The sequence below is a fragment of the Pogona vitticeps genome, chromosome 4 (assembly GCF_051106095.1).
Source record: "Pogona vitticeps strain Pit_001003342236 chromosome 4, PviZW2.1, whole genome shotgun sequence".
NCBI lineage: Eukaryota > Metazoa > Chordata > Lepidosauria > Squamata > Agamidae > Pogona > Pogona vitticeps.
The window spans coordinates 19,788,842-19,810,639 of NC_135786.1; the positions used below are offsets into that span (position 1 = coordinate 19,788,842).

General features: G+C 40.0%; 1 long non-coding RNA gene across 1 annotated transcript in view; it reads left to right on the forward strand.

The window, feature by feature from the left end:
• The first annotated feature begins 508 nt into the window (after positions 1-508).
• Positions 509-21,798, forward strand: part of LOC144588780 (uncharacterized) — a 42,832-nt gene continuing 21,542 nt past the window's right edge. Inside the window, exon 1 of the long non-coding RNA XR_013544475.1 lies at positions 509-846. This is a non-coding gene — a long non-coding RNA (uncharacterized LOC144588780). The remainder of the gene's footprint in view (positions 847-21,798) is intronic.

The window sequence follows — 21,798 nt, forward strand, 5'->3', positions numbered from 1 at the left end:
CAAAACTAATGCTTCCAAATTCTAGATATCACATCAAAGTTGTAACTCAGATTTGGGTCTTGTCAGTGCAGATCAATGCTTCTTCACCACTGCAGGACCCTGCTACTTTTGTGAAGTTAATATTTGCCTAAAGTCTGAGTCAATGAGAAAATGGATAGTGACATGGATAGAATGTTGAACTAAGGCTCAAATATGGAAACTTATTGGGAGGAGGCAATGAAAAATGTCCCCTTGAACATCTCAGATCCCTCAAAAACCTACCAGGGTCTCAATAAGTCAGAAATGACTTAATAGTACATGTTGTTGTTTAGTCGTTTAGTCATGTCCGACTCTTCGTGACCCCATGGACCAGAGCATGCCAGGCCCTCCTGTCTTCCACTGCCTCCTGGAGTTGGATCAAATTCATGTTGGTCGCTTCAGTGACACTGTCCAACCATCTCGTCCTCTGTCGTCCCCTTCTCCTCTTGCCTTCACAACTTTCCCAACGTCAGGGTCTTTTCCAGGGAGTCTTCTCTTCTCATGAGATGGCCAAAGTATTGGAGCCTCAGTTTCAGGATCTGTCCGTCCAGTGAGCACTCATTAGAATATGATAACAGGAAGGAATCAAGAATAAAGTCTTTTTCTCTTTTACTCACATAAGTAGAATTATGAGGCTCTCAATGTGGCAGTTGAAAGAAACTGAAAGAGGATGCCTGGCACCAAGGTATTTATACAGGTGGGAAGGGGCATATTCTAATGTTTTATTGCTACCGCAGAAGTTCTAGAATCTTCCGATGAGGCTCCGTGCAGGCGCGAATCATCCAGGGTGTGAATCACAGAGGTCCACTCAAAGAGCTACAATTACAGGTGGGTAACCTGTCATTTCTTCTTAGTTTTTATTCCAAAATACAGTAATCTCAAGGTTTTCATCCCCCACTAAATTGGGAAAAAACCCCACAGTATGCTTTTTGTATGACTGTGATGCCAGAAAGGTCAGAAATTTGCTATATATAAGACTACAGTCCTACAAATAATCAGCAATAAGTACTAATAATGCCATGCCCACACATGTGAGATTTATTTTTTTAAAAAAAATTCAATTAATCTGCCTTCTGAATAGATAACTATATGCCCATTTTGTCAAACAGAAGCAAATCCCCTCAATTTGGGGAAAATATATTTTGAAATAAACATGGTAATGATTGCAACCAAATTGTGAACATTTTAAGATGAAATAAAATTTTTCTCTCTATATGGTAAAGGAAGGGAGCATTTAACATTGTGAACATTTCTTCTTTGTGTTGAGCCTTTCTCATGTGTAAATTTGTGCTGATGTTACACAGTTCCAAACATACCTCTCTAGGCAGTTGATGACAATGCTGTCTTAGCACATGACTAAATTATTTCATTATGTTGTTGACTACCACAGCCATTTACAAGTAAAGCAGTAAACAAGAAAGATCAGTCCGGGCATAATAGGAATTACATTTTAAAACCAAGGAAAGGGGGAAGGAGGAGGAAGAGGAGTTACAAAAAAAAAAAAAAATTCCTTCAGGGCCACTTTAAAAACAATATATGGTTAGGTTCAGAGGTCAAACTCTATGTGCTTTCTACATAACACAGCTTGGTGAACAGTGGTATAAAATTCATCAAATAGCTGATCTAGAATTATTTAATTTTAGTAAATACTTTGGAGTGAGATATTTATATTCTTCTAGGACATTTTTAAGCACATGCATTTTTTTTCAAGTTTTGTAAAGACCAACTACATTCTGCCCCACTGTAATCAAATGCTTTCCCCCAAAAGCCATGGAATGTGCCATAATTTGTCAAAAAGGGAAAAAAACCTTACTGACAAGATTTTAGTAAAGTCCACTATAGCCAACCTTTCCCGTTTCCCCCCCCTTGACCCATAGAGCAAATGACCTTTAACCTTATTTGGGCCTCTTTTATGGGCCTCTTTCACTCTGAGCAGATGGCTAAACTATCAAAGGTTTTATGAGGAAAAATCTGCTTCCCAAACACATGAGTGGTGTATTTCGTTCCACATTAATGTGAACTATCGAAGCTTTAAATTGAAAACACAAAAGGTATGTTGCAGCAGCTGGAGTCCCAAACCAGGCTACCTGGTGTTATGCAGAGCAGAAGGTGGCGATAAGTTTGCATAGAGAATTATTTGCACTCAGGAGAAGGTAATTTCAATCTAAAAATTAGACAGGCCAAGATCATCTTACGAGTGTAGCACAAATGGCATACATTTTGGTGGTACATTGCCACGTGTTATGAACAACATCATCTGTTGTGATTGTTAATGAGTCACACAACTCATCACACAACAAACGGTGTCTATGTTGCTCTTGTAATATGCAGCAGTTCCTCACCAAAAGTTATCCTGTTTGAGTTAACACCAGCAATAGAATGTTGGCTGTAGATGATAGATAGATAGATAGATAGATAGATAGATAGATAGATAGATAGATAGACAGACAGACAGACAGACAGACAGACAGACAGACAGACAGACAGACAGACAGACAGATACTATATTACTAAACACAACAAAGGTAATCCACACTGTCGTATTTCCAATCACCATGTATGGATGTGAAAGCTAGTCAGTATTGTAAATAAAGCTGGCAGGAAAAAAATGATTCATTTGAAATGCGGTGCCAGAGAAAAGATTTATGGATACCCTCCTAATGCAAATCAAGCTTAAATTTTTGGAGACAAAAATGTTGAAACTAAGGCTGTCCTACTTTGGGCACATCATGTGATGACAGGTTTCTCTGGAAAAGACAATGATGCTGGAAAATGTTGAAGGCAGCAGGGAAAGAGGAAGTCCAAATACAAGATGGACTGAGTTCCTAAAGGAAACCACAGGCTTGAGTTTGCAAGAGCTGAGCAGTCCAGTTGAGGGCAGGACATTCTGGAGACTCCTCATTCATGGGCTCACCATAAATCTAGGAGTGACTTGATGGTACATAACAACAACAGCAACAAACAAAAGAGAAGAAAACATGCCAGCCGATTCATTCAGAATCACCCTACATAGCTTTAATAAACAATCTTACTTCATTCATAGCAGATTCTATGTAAGTTTTAAAAATGAAAGCATGAAAAGCAGTAGATGACATTGTGATAAAAAAACTACTTAATACATCTTAAGAAATACACTGAAGACTATTGTAACATTATAAAGTGTATATAAAAGTATAATGTTAATTAAATAGCAAATGGTTTAAAATGTCCACTGCATTTAAACTGTGTTAGTTGTTGTTTTCATCGCGCATTTTTTTTCAATTCATTCTTTTAAAGAACCAAGGCACATTGATCCACTGAGCTGCAGGAAACAGGAAAAACCAGGTCCTAGTTCCCTCCTGGAGAATCTTTGGTGCATGAAATCAGAGAGTCACTATTGTTGCTCCCAGAGGCAGGAAGGTTGAACCTTCATATCATATGCAGTTTAATTGTTTATAATTTTCATGTATCCTATCTGTAAGAGGCCCGGAGTCTTTTTAAGAACTTTTAAAGCAAAAGGTGTACAAGAAATTAAAATAATCATCATAGCATCAAACTGCATGCATAAGGAAGCTGCCTTGTACTGCTTTTAGACCATTGGCCTATCTAGCTAAGTTTTGTTGACAATTACTAGTGGTGACGCTCTTAAAGTTTCAAGCAGGAATTTGGAAATGGTAAAAGTTGCACGTGGGACTTTCCGAATGCAAACATGTCCCCTACCACTGAGCTGCAGCCTTTCCCCATTCATTAAAGTGAATGCAATGTTTCCAGACTTCCTGCATGTTCAGTGAAATTATGACATAAGAACTTGAATGATGGCATTCTCAAATAAGCCATCCTGCACTCATATGAATTTTGTGACATGTGAAAAAATTATGGCCCATGTTAAGAAAATGAGGTCCTGCATGAAACAACTTCAGGGGGCTGCCCTTATAGTCAGGACGCCAGATAACCATTCCCCAAAGTGTATCTTCTATGGAAAGAGGGCTGCGGAAAGCTTGCTACAAGGGCTTGATGACATGGTGGACGAAATAAACAATTCAAGGACACATTGAAGGCAACCTTGAAAGTTTTTAATGTTGACTATATCAATTGGGAAGCTCTTACTCAAGACTAAAAGGAGTGCTGAAACACCATCAAACAAGGGGCTGAAATATTCAAATCAAGGATATTTATTTATTTATTTTATTTAGTTGGCTTGTATACCACCCCTTTGATGAAAGACAACTCTGGGTGGTTCACAACATTGAAATGACAATAATAACAATTGCTATTATTCTTTGATTGCTCATTCGGCAGTCAAAGGGACGTGGTGGCGCTGTGGGCTAAACCGCAGAAGCCTGTGCTGCAGGGTCAAAAGACCAAGCAGTTGCAAGATTGAATCCACGCGACGGAGTGAGCACCCGTCGCTTGTCCCAGCTCCCGCCAACATAGCGGTTCGAAAGCATGCAAATGCGAGTAGATCAATAGGGACCACCTCGGTGGGAAGGTAACAGCGTTCCGTGTCTAAGTCGCATTGGCCATGTGACCACGGAAGATTGTCTTCGGACAAAACGCTGGCTCTATGGCTTGGAAACGGGGATGAGCACCGCCCCCTAGAGTCGAACACAACTGGACAAAAATTGTCAAGGGGAACCTTTACCTTTACATTTAACAACTAAAACAAATTAGTAGATAATAGGTTCAACGATCTCCTCAAATTCTGTCAGAAATCTTGCTAAAATAGCAGATTTTTAAATGATTTATTTAAAATTGACAGGGAGGGAGCCAGGCAGATTTCAGGTGTTAATTCGTTCCACATAAAATGCATGAAGGAAGAGAGAAAGGATAAAGATGTGACATTTCAACAGCCCAGTTCAACTAACTTGCCCTCACTATTCCGGTATATTCTGAGCTTATATTGAGCTAGACACCCACTGGCCTTCAGTATACTATTGTTTAGTATTAACTGCTCATTTCTTTTCCCCCCTAAATGGTACGTTTCATGGAAGTGGTTGTATGTGAAACAAAAGTAGAATATTGTGCCACTATCAAACTCAGTATTTCAGGGTCAATTTAGAAGTGAAGTTACGTATGTGCCATCAAGTCACCTCTGAGTTTCAGCAACCCCGTGAAGAAGAGACTTCGCCATTTGCAGTCATTTCACAGCCCTGCCCAGCTGTTGGAAACTCAAGGTTACCTTTGTTGGTTAAATAATGAAGGGAAATGTGTATTCCCTGGGATTAGCCCAATTTTCTTTCAGCAACATGACTTCCTCAAAGATGTATCACTCTGTAATCAGATTTGCAAATTAAGTTCATGATTATCTATCAATAATTACACAAAGCTTGCTTGAGTGTAAGATTTCACTGCAAGGGAACACATGCTATGGTAAGCATCTGTCTTTCACCACTTGAGAAAGCCCCGCTCTGAACTGTCCAGTTTGGCCTTCATTGGGGCTCTTTTCCCACTATATACTGTGGTAATTCAGTGGTCTAGGCATCTGTTTGCAGAGCCAAAGGTTGGGAGTTCGATTCCCCACTGGGCCTCCTTGACAGGGGCTGGACTTGATGATCCACAGGGCCCCTTCCAGCTCTGCAGTTCCAAGATGATGATGATGATTCATAAGCCATTCCTGCCTCTTCTCCTGCTATTATTCTTCGATTGCTCATTTGGCAGTCAAAGAATAAATGAGAAAACAAATACCAAAAGCTCTTCTTCCTCACCACCTGCTTCATAAGCATTTTTTTTCACTTCCTTATCATCTCAAGACTAGATGATAGGCCATGTGAACAAATCAACAGGATTATTTAGGAGGAGAAACACAAAGTCCAGGAGGTGCACTTCTTTTGAGGCGTAGGCTTTCTGAGGTCTAAATGTTATGTGGCATAAACCTCAACAGATTAGCAATTGGAATCCTTATTTTAAATGACTAGCACAATACTGTTAAAGCAAAAGCAAAGTGTGCTGCTTTTAGTGCTTAAAGCTCTCTCTGAGCAGTTAATTTAATTAGTCAGGCTACTCATTGCCCTTCCCCCTGGCAAGCTGGGTACTCAATTTATTGACCTCAAAAGGATGGAAGGTTGAGTCAACCTCAAGCCAGCTACATGAACCTGGGACTGAATTCAAGGTGTGAGTAGAAATGCCATAGCAGCACTGTAGTTTAACCACTGTGCCATGAAGTTAATCTTTACTCTCAGCATTTTTATAACATCTTAATGTTAACATGAACTCCTGATGCTGAAAATGCACTACATTTCTGCTTTCACTGAACTACTTGAATAAATAAATAATCTTAGAACTTTAGAGCTAGAAGGGAAGCTGTGAATCATCAAATTCAGCCCATGTCAAGGAGGCACAGTGGAGAATTGAACTCCCAGCTTCTTACCTAAACTGCTGAACTATTCAGCAGTTCTAACTTTACAACACACACCGCTTATTTCAAATCCTACTTAGTTTAAAATCCTAGTCAGCCTCAAAAGTGTCAAATACTACCCACCAACCATCTTGTAAAAAATTTCCATTAAATGCATGCACAATCTTATTTGGAGTACAATTAATCCATACCTATTTTCATATTTTTGTTGACAGTTCCCTTCAAAAATAATTTTTACTCTTGATTTGGTAACAAGTATTATTAATAATTCAATTTTAACAGTTATTTCATAAATAGTCTTTGATTCCCTCTTCGTTCTGCTGGCACAGACCAATATCTCTCACAAAAATCACATTACATAGCAGCTGATGAACAATATATCTTACCTGCAAATACTGAATAAAGAAAAAATCAATTTGTACTTCTTTTTTATTTGATTGTAAACGTCACCTAAACAACCTGGTTAGGTGATGTTTTGCTAAATTCTGTTAACCCAACTTCCTCAACACAGCTTCAGGTTCCCCAATAAACTATTGCAGAGTTTTGAATTTCTGGTTAAATTCCTCTAGCTGCACAGCAGACATGCAGGGATTCACAGAGCAGAAAAACTTCAAATTCCCCAGATTAGTTCATCCCTTTTACTCATCAACTCACCTTCAGACATTAATAGTAGAAAGAATAAAAACATGTTTTTACTTACAGATGAACAGATCAAACAGCAAAACTAACAAACATGACTGCTTGCAACCACAGCCTTCAACTGCTTCCAAAAGACAAAAGAGAGAGAGTGACCTCTTTGCAGAGAAGCATGGCTCTCTTTGAATTCAGAGGCAGGGAAGGAACGATTGATCACCTGGATAGACAGTCACCCCAGTCCAGAAAGGTTTCTCCCATCCAAACTTACTAAAGGCAGCATTTGAGTTTGCAATAACTCCAACACAATTTCTGTATCTTCTTCACTACATTGCCAGGTGTAGCAATGATAGAAATTTTTATCAAAAGATTTTCTTGTTCAAAGATAGCTATGTAGGTTGTACCTAAGCTGTCAGTTAATGTAACACAGCTGCTTGACAGTACTGCTTTATACAGGAAAACTCTGATCTCCCATTTATTGACAATTGATACATTGCATTGGCTGTGATCCTTGGATTTGGGCTTCCCCCCCCTTCCTAATCCAAAATGAGGTTTTGTCATTTCCTAATTATAATATTACTCAGTTGCAATTTAAAAATAGAAACACATTGTTACACATTCATATTGATGACTGATACCCTTATCATCCTATAAATATTTAGTGGTTTCCATTTTGTTAATTATGAGTATACTTCCTGTTATAATTAATTACAATTGATTACAGTTAACTCTTCCAGCTTGAACACATTTCCAGGAAATCTCACAGGCATCCTCCTGTAGGGGATGACACACTGTGCTATATATATATTTTTCTTTATCGGTAATATTAGTAGGAACATAAGATTGTAGAATTGGTCAGGGATTGGTGGCCTTCTAAAGCATGAAGTGTAGAGGGAGACCTCTGGGGCAGTGGTTCCAGACCTTGCATAACTCAAATGTTCTTCAGCTGCAACTCTGAGAAACCTTAGGCAGCTCAGCTGGTGGTGGAGGCTTCTGGGAGTTGCAGTCCAAGAACACCTGGGTTACCCAAGGTTAAGAACCAGTGCTCTAGAGCAGTGGTTCTTAACCTTTGTTACTCAGATGCTTTTGAACTGCAACTCCCAGAAACCCCAGTCAGGACAGCTGGTGGTGAAGGCTTCTGGGAGTTGCAGTCCAAAACTCCTGAGTAACCCAAGGTTAAGAACCAGTGCTCTAGAGCACTGGTTCTTAACCTTTGTCACTCAGATGTTTTTGGACTGCAACTCCCAGAAGCCTTCACCATCAGCTCTGCTGGCTGTGGTTTCTGGGAGTTGCAGTTCAAAAACACCTGAGTAACAAAAGTTAAGAACCACTGCTCTAGAGGAAGGCCACAACCACCCTTGGTAATTGATTCCTTTGTCCAACCGTACTATCCAGTGAGGGGTTGCCTTTAGCAGCTGGCCTTGTCTAACTGTAGCCCGTTGGTTCTTCCCATGGTCTATGCAATGGAAGTATTTGTATGTTTTTTCCCCCAATGTGACAGTACAACTTTGTGTCACCCACAGATTTGTTAAGAATTCCATTATTTTGTTTAAGTCAGGAATGGAGAAACTTTATTAGGAAGGTAGCTGGATTCTCCTGCACCTTAAGCCACAACACTATTATAAGGAGCAGTGGCAAGCCGCCTGATATGACTAGTTATTGTGTTATTTACAGGAGGGGGGAGGTGTACTAGATGTTGCCTTTTTATGATTTTTTCTCTTTGTTTTCACAGACATTTCACCTTAATAATGGGTTTTGTTTAAATGTTTTGGCAACTGTTTTCGGACTGGGAATATGTTGTGAAAGATTGCCCAGACAATAGCAGACCTTTCCCCCCTCCACAATTCCCGTAGCCATGGGGAGTTGTCAGATCTGATCAGTGACATCTGCACATCACATGTGATTTTGATTTGGTTTTCACCAACAGTGGCGTGACTCAGTGGTTGAAAGAACACGTGGTCTATGAAATATTCAGCCCAAAGGGGTGGGACTAAGAAAGAACAGGGCTGTGAGTAAGAGACTTGAATCAGAAAGAGTGGTGGAGCTGAAGATGCTGGAGCTGCTGTTGCTACTTAGACTGCTAAGGTCCATGCCAACTTGATCTAGGGATTTGAAGGTTGTGCATGTGGAGCTGATTCTTTTGTGTTATGTATACCCAACCCAGCTGAGGAAGATATACAGTGGTGCCTCGCATTACGATCGCTTCGTTTAACGATGAAATCGCATTACGATGAACTTTTTGCAATCACTTTTGCGATCGCAAAACGATGTTTCCTATGGGGGAATTTCGCTTTGCGATGATCGGTTCCCTGTTTCTGGAACCGATTCTTCGCAAAACAACGATTTTCCAACAGCTGATCAGCGGTTTCAAAATGGCCGCTGGGTAGATAAAATGGCTCCCTGCTGTGTTTAGGGACGGATTCTTTGCAAGACAGGCAGCGAAAATGGCCGCCCTATGGAGGATCTTCGCTGGAAGGTGAGTTTTAAGCCCATCGGAACGCATTAAACAGGTTTTAATGCGTTTCTATGGGCTTTTTAATTTTGCTTTACGATGTTTTTGTTCTACAGCAATTTCGCTGGAACGAATTACCATTGTAATGCGAGGCACCACTGTATTGGATTTTTGTCTGAATCTGAATTCAAAAGGACACTTGAACTCTGCAATTCTACAAGCAACTACTGTATTGGTGCTGTTGTCAAGGGCTTGGATACACAAACTGTAGTATTATGTTGTTGTCTCGTATATAATTGTGCATAAGAAGAGACTCACTTTGTGAAATTGTGTGTGCTAGGTTCATCAATAGATATCTAAATAAACAAATAGCCCCATAGAACTCAAAGGTGTTACACTAGCACTCTCTTTTACCGGATAGCTACATCCTTAGTCTGTGCTAACAGAACAAAGAGGGAATCTTGGACATTCAAAACAACCCTATCTCAAATTAAGTTCCATTCACGAACAAGGATTTGAGGATGAATAGATTGTTTCATTCTCTCTCCATCCTTCTTTCCCTTGCCTTATCACATAGCTGGCAATGCTTGAGGTAAGTTAAAAAAACATACATATGCATAAATACAGACCAGACACTTGCCTTTGAAATGCAGATTTTTACTACACTTCAAAGACTGAAGCTACTGACTACTGATTACTTATGAAATTAAGAGGAATCATTCTTTGCCGACAAGTAATGATGAAATTCCCAAACTCCTGGTATTGCAAAATAGGCAGTTCTCTGATCAACACAGTCAACAGCAGTAGCAACAACATATCTTCCAAAAATATGCAGATGTATAGTGATCGTGAACTTTGAAAAAGTGAACTATGTCCATGGGCCTATTATACTGTATCTTTAAAATTACTCCTTGGTGATCCTGAATTAAAAGCATGTTGGATATCATGCTTTCTAAGTAAGGCACAGCACCCCATGGTATGGTTTCTTTCCCCCCCTTATATTTTGGCGTGCATGCAGCTCACAGATCAGATCCGTTCTGGAGGCTGAAGGCTTGCTCCTCCTTCCTGTAAACCTATCCATGGTTCAATGAGCAGGGCATGCCTGTCCCTCTACTGTGCTATCCATTCTCTTGAATTGGCACAAGGAAGTTGGGTTGGTCTGGAGGCCAATGTTCTACTCCAGCGATTTTCTAGGCACTGCACCAAAAATACTAAAATCCCAAAGAATAAACTGGAAGTTGTTCCTGATTTTTTTGGGGGGGGGGGGGGAGAGAGAGTGAGAGAGTATTTGTTGATGTTAAAGGAGGCCAGGAAGCTATTTAATTGGGAGGTTGCCACTTGCAAGATTGGCTATATACCATTTGTTGCAAAAGATTACAGTATTTTGTAGCCCAGGCATGGTGCGGGGGGAGGGGGCATAGGCTGAAGAAATAACTCGTAGGGCCACATGTGATTCTCCCAGGGAGGCATTTCAATGGTGGCACCCAACTCTGGCACTCCCTCTACCATAAAGTATGCCTCATATCATGATTTCTGATATTACAGTGCCAAGCTAAGACATCACTGTATACTGAGACATTTTCAATGGGTCAGTTGCTGTTGGTGCTGTTAGAAATTTCCACTCCCTGCTAGCTGCTTTATTGTTCAAGAGCTTCACTATTTCTTGATTTTACTACTTACCTCTTACTAATAAGATTGAAACGCACCTTCTCACAAGTTACTCCTAGGCTTGGTTCTCTTTTCACCTTGTCTTTCTACAGGCAGAAAAATAAAATTTTATCCCAAAAGGATTTGGCTGAGGAGTTCTGCTGAGGAGAGGCCTTTTAACAGGAGAGAGCACAGTGCATTTTCAATTGCCCTTCAGATGGGATTTCACATTATTTTAAAATAAATTGTTGATTTCAATGCAATTTGTTTTGTTGTATTTTAACACTACAGTTCATTGTGATCTTAGTTATATCTGTATTTTTAATCACGTATGCCTCTTTGGGACCCAGTATTGGAAGAAAGGTGGGACACAAGACAAACACTACCGATAGATAGATAGATAGATAGATAGATAGATAGATAGATAGATAGATAGATAGATAGATAGATAGATAGATAGATAGATAGATAGATAGATAGATAGATAGATAGATAGATAGATAGATAGATAGATAGATAGATAGATAGATAGATAGATTCTTCCCTCAAAGAAAAAGTTTAAAAATTAATCCTTCTCTTTCTGTCTGCAGCTTTTCACTTTCTCAGATTTCTTTACATGTGACTAGTTAATCCATCAGTCTTGTTTATCCAAGCTGGTTTATGAATGACAAATGCTGCTGGGCTGGTTGAGTTATGACTGTAAACTGAAAGAATATGAGGGCCAAGGTGAAAAGGTGATTTCTTTATAACAGCTGCAATTTATCCTGAGCTTTGGCCAGGCCTTTGATTTGGGGCTGGCTTCGGATATAGTATTCCTACTGATTGCATTAGAATAGCCCTTAGGGGTCATGCTGAATTCCAAGGCCCTGGAATCAGTTAGATGAATGGAAGATGACCATATGTGCAGGGTTAGAGGATGATAATAAAGAGGGGCACAATGCAGCACAATGCGGCTAGCTTTGGTGGCTTGGAAATCCTCTAACATGCCTTGCGTACGCTGTCATTCACATAAGCATTCTACAGGAAACCCTGCATTACTTATGCTTGGGAGATAAAAACAAAGGAACAGCTTTTAGGAAGACACAATCCTGTACACAAACGTCTTAACAGTAAGTCATTGTAACTCAATAGACTTACTTTCTAATAAACAGACATAGGATTGACCTAAATAACACAACATCCTGGTTTTGTTTGATTTACTATTGTTTGTTTATAGTACTTGTTTACCTTCTGGTTTTTTTCATAGTCCTTTCCAAAGATGAATAGTAAAACTTACAATCTAAATTACATGAAAAGGAGAGGAGAGACAAAAACAAACTCGGATACAGTTGTTAGTTACAAATTAGGGTGCGGCTACACTGCTGAAATGAATCCCAAGCTGGATTGTGTGGGGGGGGGGGTTTGACATCAGTTAAAATTTATGTGGTTTTTTTGTCAGTGTTTGCATCCTCCTGGGACAATTTTACTGCAGTTGTAAGCTGTGTTGTATATTGACTACTGCTTAAAAATAATTGCATTTTTAACTGAATTGGCACCTCAGCATTAAATAATAAGTAAAATTAACAAAAATAGCATTTATAACAGTGGTAAATAATTCTCTACAAAAGTCCAAAAAACCCATAGGAGGAAAAATTGCTTATTTTATTTGATGGGGGTACCTGAAAAAATCAGAAGCTGGAGTGCCAAGGTGCCAATTCACTTAGAAGTGCAATGATTTTAAAGCCTGTGTGGACCCCTTGATGATAGACATTTGTTTTTATATTTATGTATTTCAAAGTGACATAGCACTAGATCAATGTTACAGTTAGGAAAAAGGTAACCTTGTGGGGTTTTTTAAAATGCTTGCTTTCCAATCCAGACAATGCATGCTGAGTTGTACGTTGTGTTGGTGGATATCAAAAGATGTATCTGAAAAAAAAAATGGATTGTATGCATAGATACTCCTTCAGAAACCAATCTGGTATTCTTAAAGATGCTATGATACTTTTGTTTAAAAAAAAAAAGAAATTGGAAGTTCAATAGGTGTTCTTTCTGGAATAAAGGGATGAAACAACTTCCCTGCAACTGTTCCTTCTTTGGTTGATGCATGGGACCAGATTGATTTCCTCTTTTGCCCTGCCCCCCCGCCCCCCCCACCCTGACCAAGGGGCAGCCTCTCAAGGACCCTTGATCTTCTGAGATGGATGAAACCAAACTGATGCCCTTCCAGCTCCCAGTTCATTTCCAACTCTGCTCATTGTTCAAATGTGCTTCATTCCCTACTACTGCATTTTTTTAATTTGTATGGTCAACAGATCAGATGTCAATAACACAGAACAACTGCATAAGAATAAACAGAATCAATACAACTATAATATGCATTATGTGTGGCAGACTCTTAGGGAGACAAATTCCATAAATAATTGTTAGGAGCATATCTCCACCCCCCCAATGCATACATATTCATATATACATACATACATGTATATATCTAGAGGATTAAGGCACCATTTCTCGCCTGCAGACTAATGCTGCTGCACCGAAACAGGCCACTTTAATCATTACTGATGGACACTGGTCTGCCAGCAGATAACATGTATAGTACTCATCATCTCTTCCAGGGATGCTTTGCAAAATTGGATGAATAAAAGTGTCACAGAAAACCAGTGTAGAAGGAGCAATACAACATAACATATTGTTTATATAATTATTAGGTATAGGAAGAGGAGGATAAAATTTTCTCATGGCTTCTGTACATTATATTTTTGGATTCCAGATTTCTATTGTACAGTATACTAGAATCAGTTCTGTTAGTTGTGCATTTTAGTATTGAAATGGCTTGATGTACTGCAGGAATCAAAAATGTACAAGGCAAGGACAGTTAAATAGTTTTTCACAAATGCATGCACATCTCCTGGATTCATGTTGAGTGCTTATTCAATACTTGATAGCTCACAGTGGCTGAATGTATGAACCCACTCTATTGATAGATACTTTGTGCAAACAATCCCATTAAAGCAACTTGGTCCTATCAAACCCAGTCTCATTCATTTAAATGGAGCAGGTTGTTGTTTATTTATTAAGTCGTGTCTGACTCTTCGTGACCCCATGGACCAGAGCACACCAGGCCCTGCTGTCTTCCACTGCCTTCCGGAGTTGGGTCAAATTCATGTTGGTAGTTTCGATTACAATGTCCAACCAGCTGCAATGGAGCAGCTACCTTTTGCCAAATTGTGTTTTAAGGTAACTTTGGGAAGCTCTGCTTGCAGGATTTGATCTGTGATGACCATTTCACATGTGGAAGAAATCACCCATTTATACTACAGTCATGAAATGGATGAATAATCATGAATGGGTATCACTGCTAACATAGACTGCACTTTCTGAGTTGTAAGAAATTCTGTATTTTCAAGCAAACATTGCATCGATTCCCTGTAAGTATTTTAGCAGTGTCTTGCTCACCACAGAACAACCATATTGTTTGTTTGTTCAGTCGTTTAGTCGTGTCCGACTCTTCGTGACCCCGTGGACCAGAGCACGCCAGGCCCTCCTATCCTCCACCGCCTCCCGGAGTTGTGTCAAATTCATGTTGGTTGCTTCGATGACACTGTCCAACCATCTCATCCTCGGTCATCCCCTTCTCCTCTTGCCTTCACACTTTCCCAACATCAAAGTCTTTTCCAAGGAGTCTTCTCTTCTCCTGAGATGGCCAAAGTACTGGAGCCTCAGCTTCAGGATCTGTCCTTCCAATGAGCACTCGGGGTTGATTTCCTTTAGAATTGATAGGTTTGTTCTCTTTGCAGTCCAGGGAACTCTCAAGAGTCTCCTCCAGCACCACAATTCAAAGGCATCAATTCTTTGGCGGTCAGCTTTCTTTATGGTCCAGCTCTCACTTCCATACAACACTACAGGAAAAACCATAGCTTTGATTATTCGGACTTTTGTTGGCAAGGTGATGTCTCTGCTTTTTAAGATGCTGTCAAGGTTTGTCATTGCTTTCCTCCCAAGAAGCAGGCGTCTTTTAATTTCGGGGCTGCTGTCTCCATCTGCAGTGATCATGGAGCCCAAGAAAGTAAAATCTGTCACTGCCTCCATATCTTCCCCTTCTATTTCCCAGGAGGTGATGGGACCAGTGGCCATGATCTTAGTTTTTTTGATGTTGAGTTTCAGACCGTTTTTTGCACTCTCGTCTTTCACCCTCATTACAAGGTTCTTTAGTTCCTCCTCACTTTCCGCCATCAGAGTGGTATCATCTGCATATCGGAGGTTGTTGATATTTCTTCCGGCAATCTTAATTCCAGCTTGGGATTCCTCCAGTCCAGCCTTCCGCATGATGTATTCTGCATATAAGTTAAATGAGCTGGGGGACAATATACAGCCTTGTCGTACTCCTTTCCCAATTTTGAACCAATCCGTTGTTCCATATCCAGTTCTAACTGTTGCTTCCTGTTCCACATATAGGTTTCTCAGGAGATGGATAAGGTGGTCAGGCACGCCCATTTCTTTTAGGACTTGCCATAGTTTGCTGTGGTCCACACAGTCAAAGGCTTTTGCATAGTCAATGAAGCAGAAGTAGATATTTTTCTGGAACTCTCTGGCTTTCTCCATAATCCAGCGCATGTTGGCAATTTGGTCTCGAGTTCCTCTGCCCCTTCGGAATCCCGCTTGTACTTCTGGGAGTTCTCGGTCCACATACTGCTGAAGCCTACCTTGTATGATTTTGAGCATAACCTTGCTGGCGTGTGAGATGAGTGCAATTGTCCGGTAGTTGGAGCATTCTTTGGCACTGCCCTTCTTTGGTATTGGTATGTAGACTGATCTTTTCCAGTCCTCTGGCCACTGTTGAGTTTTCCAAACTTGTTGGCATATTGAATGTAGCACCTTAACAGCATCTTCTTTTAAGATTTTAAATAGTTCAACTGGAATGCCATCACCTCCACTGGCCTTGTTGTTAGCCAGGCTTTCTAAGGCCCACTTGACCTCACTCTCCAGGATGTCTGTTTGTTTACATAATATGCATTTACATGTATCAAAGATTGTTCTGGATAGTAGTAGACTTATCATGTGACAATGTAAAGCAGCTGCTTTACAATACCTTTTTTTGCATCTTAGCCAGAATAACAATCAGGGAGATTCAGCGAGAAAGAGCATCACAGTTGATAAGGTATAAGAGCGAGAGCTTCCCAAGCATGCATCCATCTCAGAGGAAGCTGGTGATTCCTTTTTTGCAGGATTAGCGAATCTCTACAGAATTTAGTTCAAACTTTACAGAAGCCATCCGAGCTGTTGAACTCCATCTCCGAAATTGGTTCCATACCTCGGCTAGTTCCTTTAAAAGCCAGACAAAAACTGAAAGTGGATTCCCTGCCCCTTCCCACAACACTGGAGTCCTCAGTTTCCACTACTGTATAGCATGGGAGGGCCATATGTCACCCATGGGCCACAGGTGGCACCTCAGCAGCCACACATCCTTCCCCAAATTTATTTATTTTTTTATGACTTAAGGCTTCTTGTACCACCAATTGTTCCCATTGTATAGGAATTATTTTCCTATGTTTGAGGGGACCCCAGTGCCCCTAAAGCTCCTCAGACTTTTTTTTTCCACTAGAAGATGCAAGTTTTTGTAAGAAAAATATGAGTTTGTGGATAGGATGGCCCTCTGAGGTCCAGAAATGAGTACAGCAGAGAGCCCTTGTGATGCCTGGACCAAAAGTTTGCAAGTCAAATACAACCAACATGCCAATGGGCTTTGATCTGTTTCTTTTCTGAATCAAGGCATGGCCATCAAGTTAGCATGTAAATAAATGTGATTATGATAAAGTTTTTAAAATAATCCTATCCAGGTCAGGCTCCTAAGAGGTTGAACAGTGACTTCTGAATTAATGTTACAAATGTCCTCTAGCAGCCGATTGTACCTTAAGATCAAACAGGGGACAGATATTGGCTTATCTTTCTATCTCGCATCCTACTAGCCTTCCTTGCAAAAAGCTCATCTTGAGGCAAACAAGATTATCTCCCTGCCATTTTCTGTTTCTGGAAATGATTAATCTATTTACAAGAACTTTGGCTAAGAATAGCTTGGACATTTTGTTCTTTTAAAGGCACGTGCTCTTATGCATCTCCCATTCATTTCAGTGGGGTATCCACAAGAATATATCAGAAAGAAGTCCTCTAGAAAATATAACACATGGGTGGCCCACCGGTGGCCCATTTAACTTTTTATTTTATTTATAACCAAATTAATTGATTAAATAGCATTATATTGTGTGTTATCTTCTTGTTAAACATACAGTATTTAGCACTCTTGGAGTGAAACAATTTGGTGATAGTGTCACAGTCAAAGCTCATCAGCACTGTCTCTTGCTTCTCTTTTTCTTGCAATTTTTTGGGGTGGACATAGTAACTATGCCAGAAATAATTCTGATGGTGGTCTATTACCACCCCGAGCCATAACCCTTCTCATTTTTTCCCATTTGTTGTATTTTTTCACAGAGATCTGGAAACTTTATTACTGACAAATAGTGACGGTTGTCCTGAAGAACCTCCAAAAGGTGGGCCAGACCCTGATCTGCATGCCCCTATTTGGGAATGGAGTCAGTCAGGGGGCCCTGCACATCTCTGTTCTCCAGCCACTCTGCCTATGGAATTCTGGGAGCTACATTCCAGAAGCCCAAATTTGTTCACATCTATACCTTACATACAGGGATGTGGTGGCGCTGCGGGTTAAACCACAGAAGCCTCTGTGCTGCAAGATCAGAAGACCTGCAGTCGTAAGATCGAATCCACGCAACGGAGTGAGCCCCCTTCGCTTGTCCCAGCTCCCGCCAACCTAGCGATTCGAAAGCATGCAAAATGCAAAATGCGAGTAGATAAATAGGTACGACCCCGGTGGGAAGGTAACGGCATTCCGTGTCTAGTCGCGCTGGCCATGTGACTACGGAAGATTGTCTTCAGACAAATGCTAGTTCTATGGGTTGGAAATGGAGATGAGCACTGCCCCCTAGAGTCGGACACGACTGGACTAAATGTCAAGGGGAACCTTTACGTTTATACCTCACATACACTGTATCAGGGGAGCACAGGGCTTGCCTCACTAGTCCCATTCCTTGCCACACTCCCTCCTAGACACCTCTCTTTAGTTTTCATTCATTGGTTGCACATCAAGAGAGGAGAAGCCTTCTGGATGCACACTGGTTTCCTGGGATCTCAGGGAGGTTTCATCAGTGTTCCAGACCACAGGTTTCCACTCTGCAGGCATTCTTTAGTGCACAGATGACAGGAAGCTGGGGCCAACAAGAGAGGCTATGGCATCAGAGTGGCTAACAGGTTAGAACCCCACCCTCTCATTCATGCAGTTATGAGAGTGAGAGAGTAAATTCTAAAGGGGCTTTAGTTGGCTGGTAAATTCTGGAAGTTATAGTCCAAGAATTTAACTTTTGAAAGCATCATCAAAAATTATATAGCTGGGGGTCCAGAACCAAAAGAATGTGCAGTCCCAGGACAAAGAGGACAACTACATCCATTTTCTAGTACTGTACATATTTAGCACCAGCTTTTGGATTTCACTGGTTGGAAAAGAGACCATGTTTGTGGCATGTATTTTCATATTTTGTTCTTCAACCAGCTACATACAAACACAATTTTTTCCTGGATTAAGGCATTGGGACATTTAAAAAACCACCCAAATAGCTGAGTTTTGGAGTGAAAAACCACAGTAAGAGAACAACTTATTGAATTACCCTGTATTTCTTTGGAGGGGGAAAACCCATGCTCTCTTTCCCCCACCCTCCTCCTACTTCTCTTTCCATGTTTCTCTTTATCTCTTCCTTGGTACTCAGGTTTCCAGCAGATCAGATAAGTGAATCAGTCACTAGCACATCAACAAATGAGTGTGATTGTGTACTTTTCATATTTGTCAACCTTAGCCAACATTCAGCTAAAAAACAAACGGTGAAGAATGTTGTATTCATGCTTTAATATCAGCTGCAGTCGAACATCTGGTTTTTTAAAAAATGGATCACTCCAAGTTATGAAGCTTTAGTTATGATTCCATGCTATTCCTTTTCAAACAAAACAAATTCCACTCAGAGAGAATAAAAAAAATTGACTGCAGGAGTTAATCAACTGATGTTTTAACTTCTGCGTTCTTGACAACCTGTTTGTTTTCCATCCTAGCATTTAAGTTATATCTCGCCAAGGAAAGAAATTTGTTTTAATTATAATGTAATTTGAAATTTCCGTTGTAATGCCACCTGAAGTTTCTCTTTGTAGCTGCCTATGATGGTCTAGAAACATAAACCTCCTTTAGGCCAGAATCTAAGCAATATCAAACTTATAAAAGAGATTAGGGCCACTTGAAACATATATATGGATCTAAAGAACCTCAGCTTCCAAAATGTTCATTGTATCTCTGCATAGAATTTTCTTTTAAATCAATTTCATAATTAATTGTACAATTTTTAATTCTACTGACTTTCTGCATATCTGAAAAACATTTACACCCCAAGTCTATAAAAATCTATTTAGACATCTGGTCCCAGAAATAAATTTGTCTAAAATTACAGTCTTAGGACCAAAATTGCTCCAGTTAGCTATTCAGCGTCTTTCCTTCTCTTCCTCTCTCCATAATAGCTAAGACCTACATCCAGTTTTAAGTTCCATCAGTAATAGAGCCATTTAATGGATCATACATACACCCATGATGATGTACCAAAGTTTCAATGACTGAATGGGCAAAATTCTATTTATTTTTTACTGTGTTCAGAAGAGAAATCACAGAAGCCACCACAGCCAATAGAGAAATTGCTCTTTACATTCCCGGTCATGGCCTAATCATGGGTGTGACACCTCGTCAATTAGCCACACTGCAGGAGCTTTACTGATTTTCTTCACGCACTGAAAAGTAATAGGATTCTAACCAATGGGTCTACTCTAATTGCTGGATTTAGACCCCTAGCAGCCAGCTAATTTTTGCTGTAGAGTATCACTAGGGGGAGGATTTCTATGACACTTCACATTTTCTCAGCAACTTTGAACCTATAAGCAAGTTCAAAATAATCTGGCCTTTCTCACCAGATTACTCATGAACAAGTTCAGACCTACCCATAAACTCAAACAAGGAAAAAAAACATGACATGTCACAGAAATTTCTTCTCTTCCCCCCCCATTACTGTATCACCAATACCATTTTCTAGTTTTTAAAATGGTGATTGTATATTCAAATGCTGGAAAATGTGATTACAGTGGGGTCTTGACTTGAGAACTTAATCAGTATTGGAAGGCGGTTCTCAAGTCAAAAAGTTTTCAGGTCAAATCTGCATTTCCCATAGGAATGCATTGAAAACCATTTGATCCGTATCTGCTCTTTTCCGTCCATAGAAACTAATGGGAAGCTGCTATTCCGCCTTTGACCACTAGAGGGGGATATTTTGTTTCTTTTTTTCTTAGGTCAAGAAAGGTTCAGGGAAGGCAGGGAAAATACAGTCCAGGCAGTACCAGGCAGTCCGAAGACTGTCTCCCATTCCACTCTCTAAACGCTGGGAGGAGTGAGGAAGCAGACAGGCACCCTTTTCACTGGCCAACAGTTAACTGAAAGTTCAAATTTTGCACTTTCCCTGCCTCCCACCTGGTTTTTTTTCAGTTCTTAACTCAAATCTAAGTACTTTAGTCAAGTCAATATTTTCCTATGAGAGTGGTTCTTAAGTCAAAATGTTCTTAACTCGAGCCATTCTTAAGTCAAGACCCCACTGTACTAAATAGCCTAACACAGTCGTGTTTCTCAGACTTTGGAAATCTCTTCCACAGGAGGCCAGGCTGGCCCCATCTTTGCTGTCCTTCCGCAAGCAGACAAAGACCTTTCTCTTCAGGCAAGCTTCCCCTGAGTGATTGCCTGCCAGAGTAGATTTGTAAATGGTTGGCTGCAACTTGCTGCTTTGAATGTGGATTTGGTGTTGCTTTTCTTTACTTCTTTTTTAAAGTATTTGCATACTTACTGTTTTTTTGCTTTCACTGTTGCCTTTTGATGATTTACGCTGCCTTCAGCCCTTTTTAAGGAGAAAGGCAGGGTACAAATGTTTTAAATAAATAAATAACTTTCAAAAAAAATTACAGGTAATTGCTACAAAATAGTATGACAACGTTAAGGCAGACTGCTAAATGGCTTTGCTGCTATATAGAAGAGCTGCCCTCTTCTTCGAACAAATTTTTCTCATGTAACTGAAGAGATCATAACATCTAATGCTGACTTACCAAGCTCCTGAAGATTCAGTGAATCTACCCTAAATTGTGTTGGATTTAAGCCAACATTTGTTTACTTCCATGCAAGCAGAAAACTAACATAGCAGGAAGCAAGCTGAACTAGAACCTTGCTCTCTCCTATATTTTTTGGCTTTTACTTAACAGGCTTTTTATGTTTTTATTTTTTATTTTTAGTGAAGGGAGCATCAAAAAAACTAGCTTTCCTCAGTTGTACAGAGTGAAGCAGTGGAAACTACTTCATTATTTCAGAATTCTGTTCAGGAGCCTGATTAATCTTGGATCAATATATTTTTAAAAGTGTAAATTCACTGGGATTATTTTATTGTTCCCCGTGAAAGCTTATTCTCCAATAAATCAGTTAGTCCCCAGTAGCACTTGCAGTTGTGTTGATACAGATTCAGGAATTTGAATACGTACAAGCCAATAAAAAATTTCCCAGAAGCAGAAATAGTCCTGGAATAAATCAACAGAGTTAAAA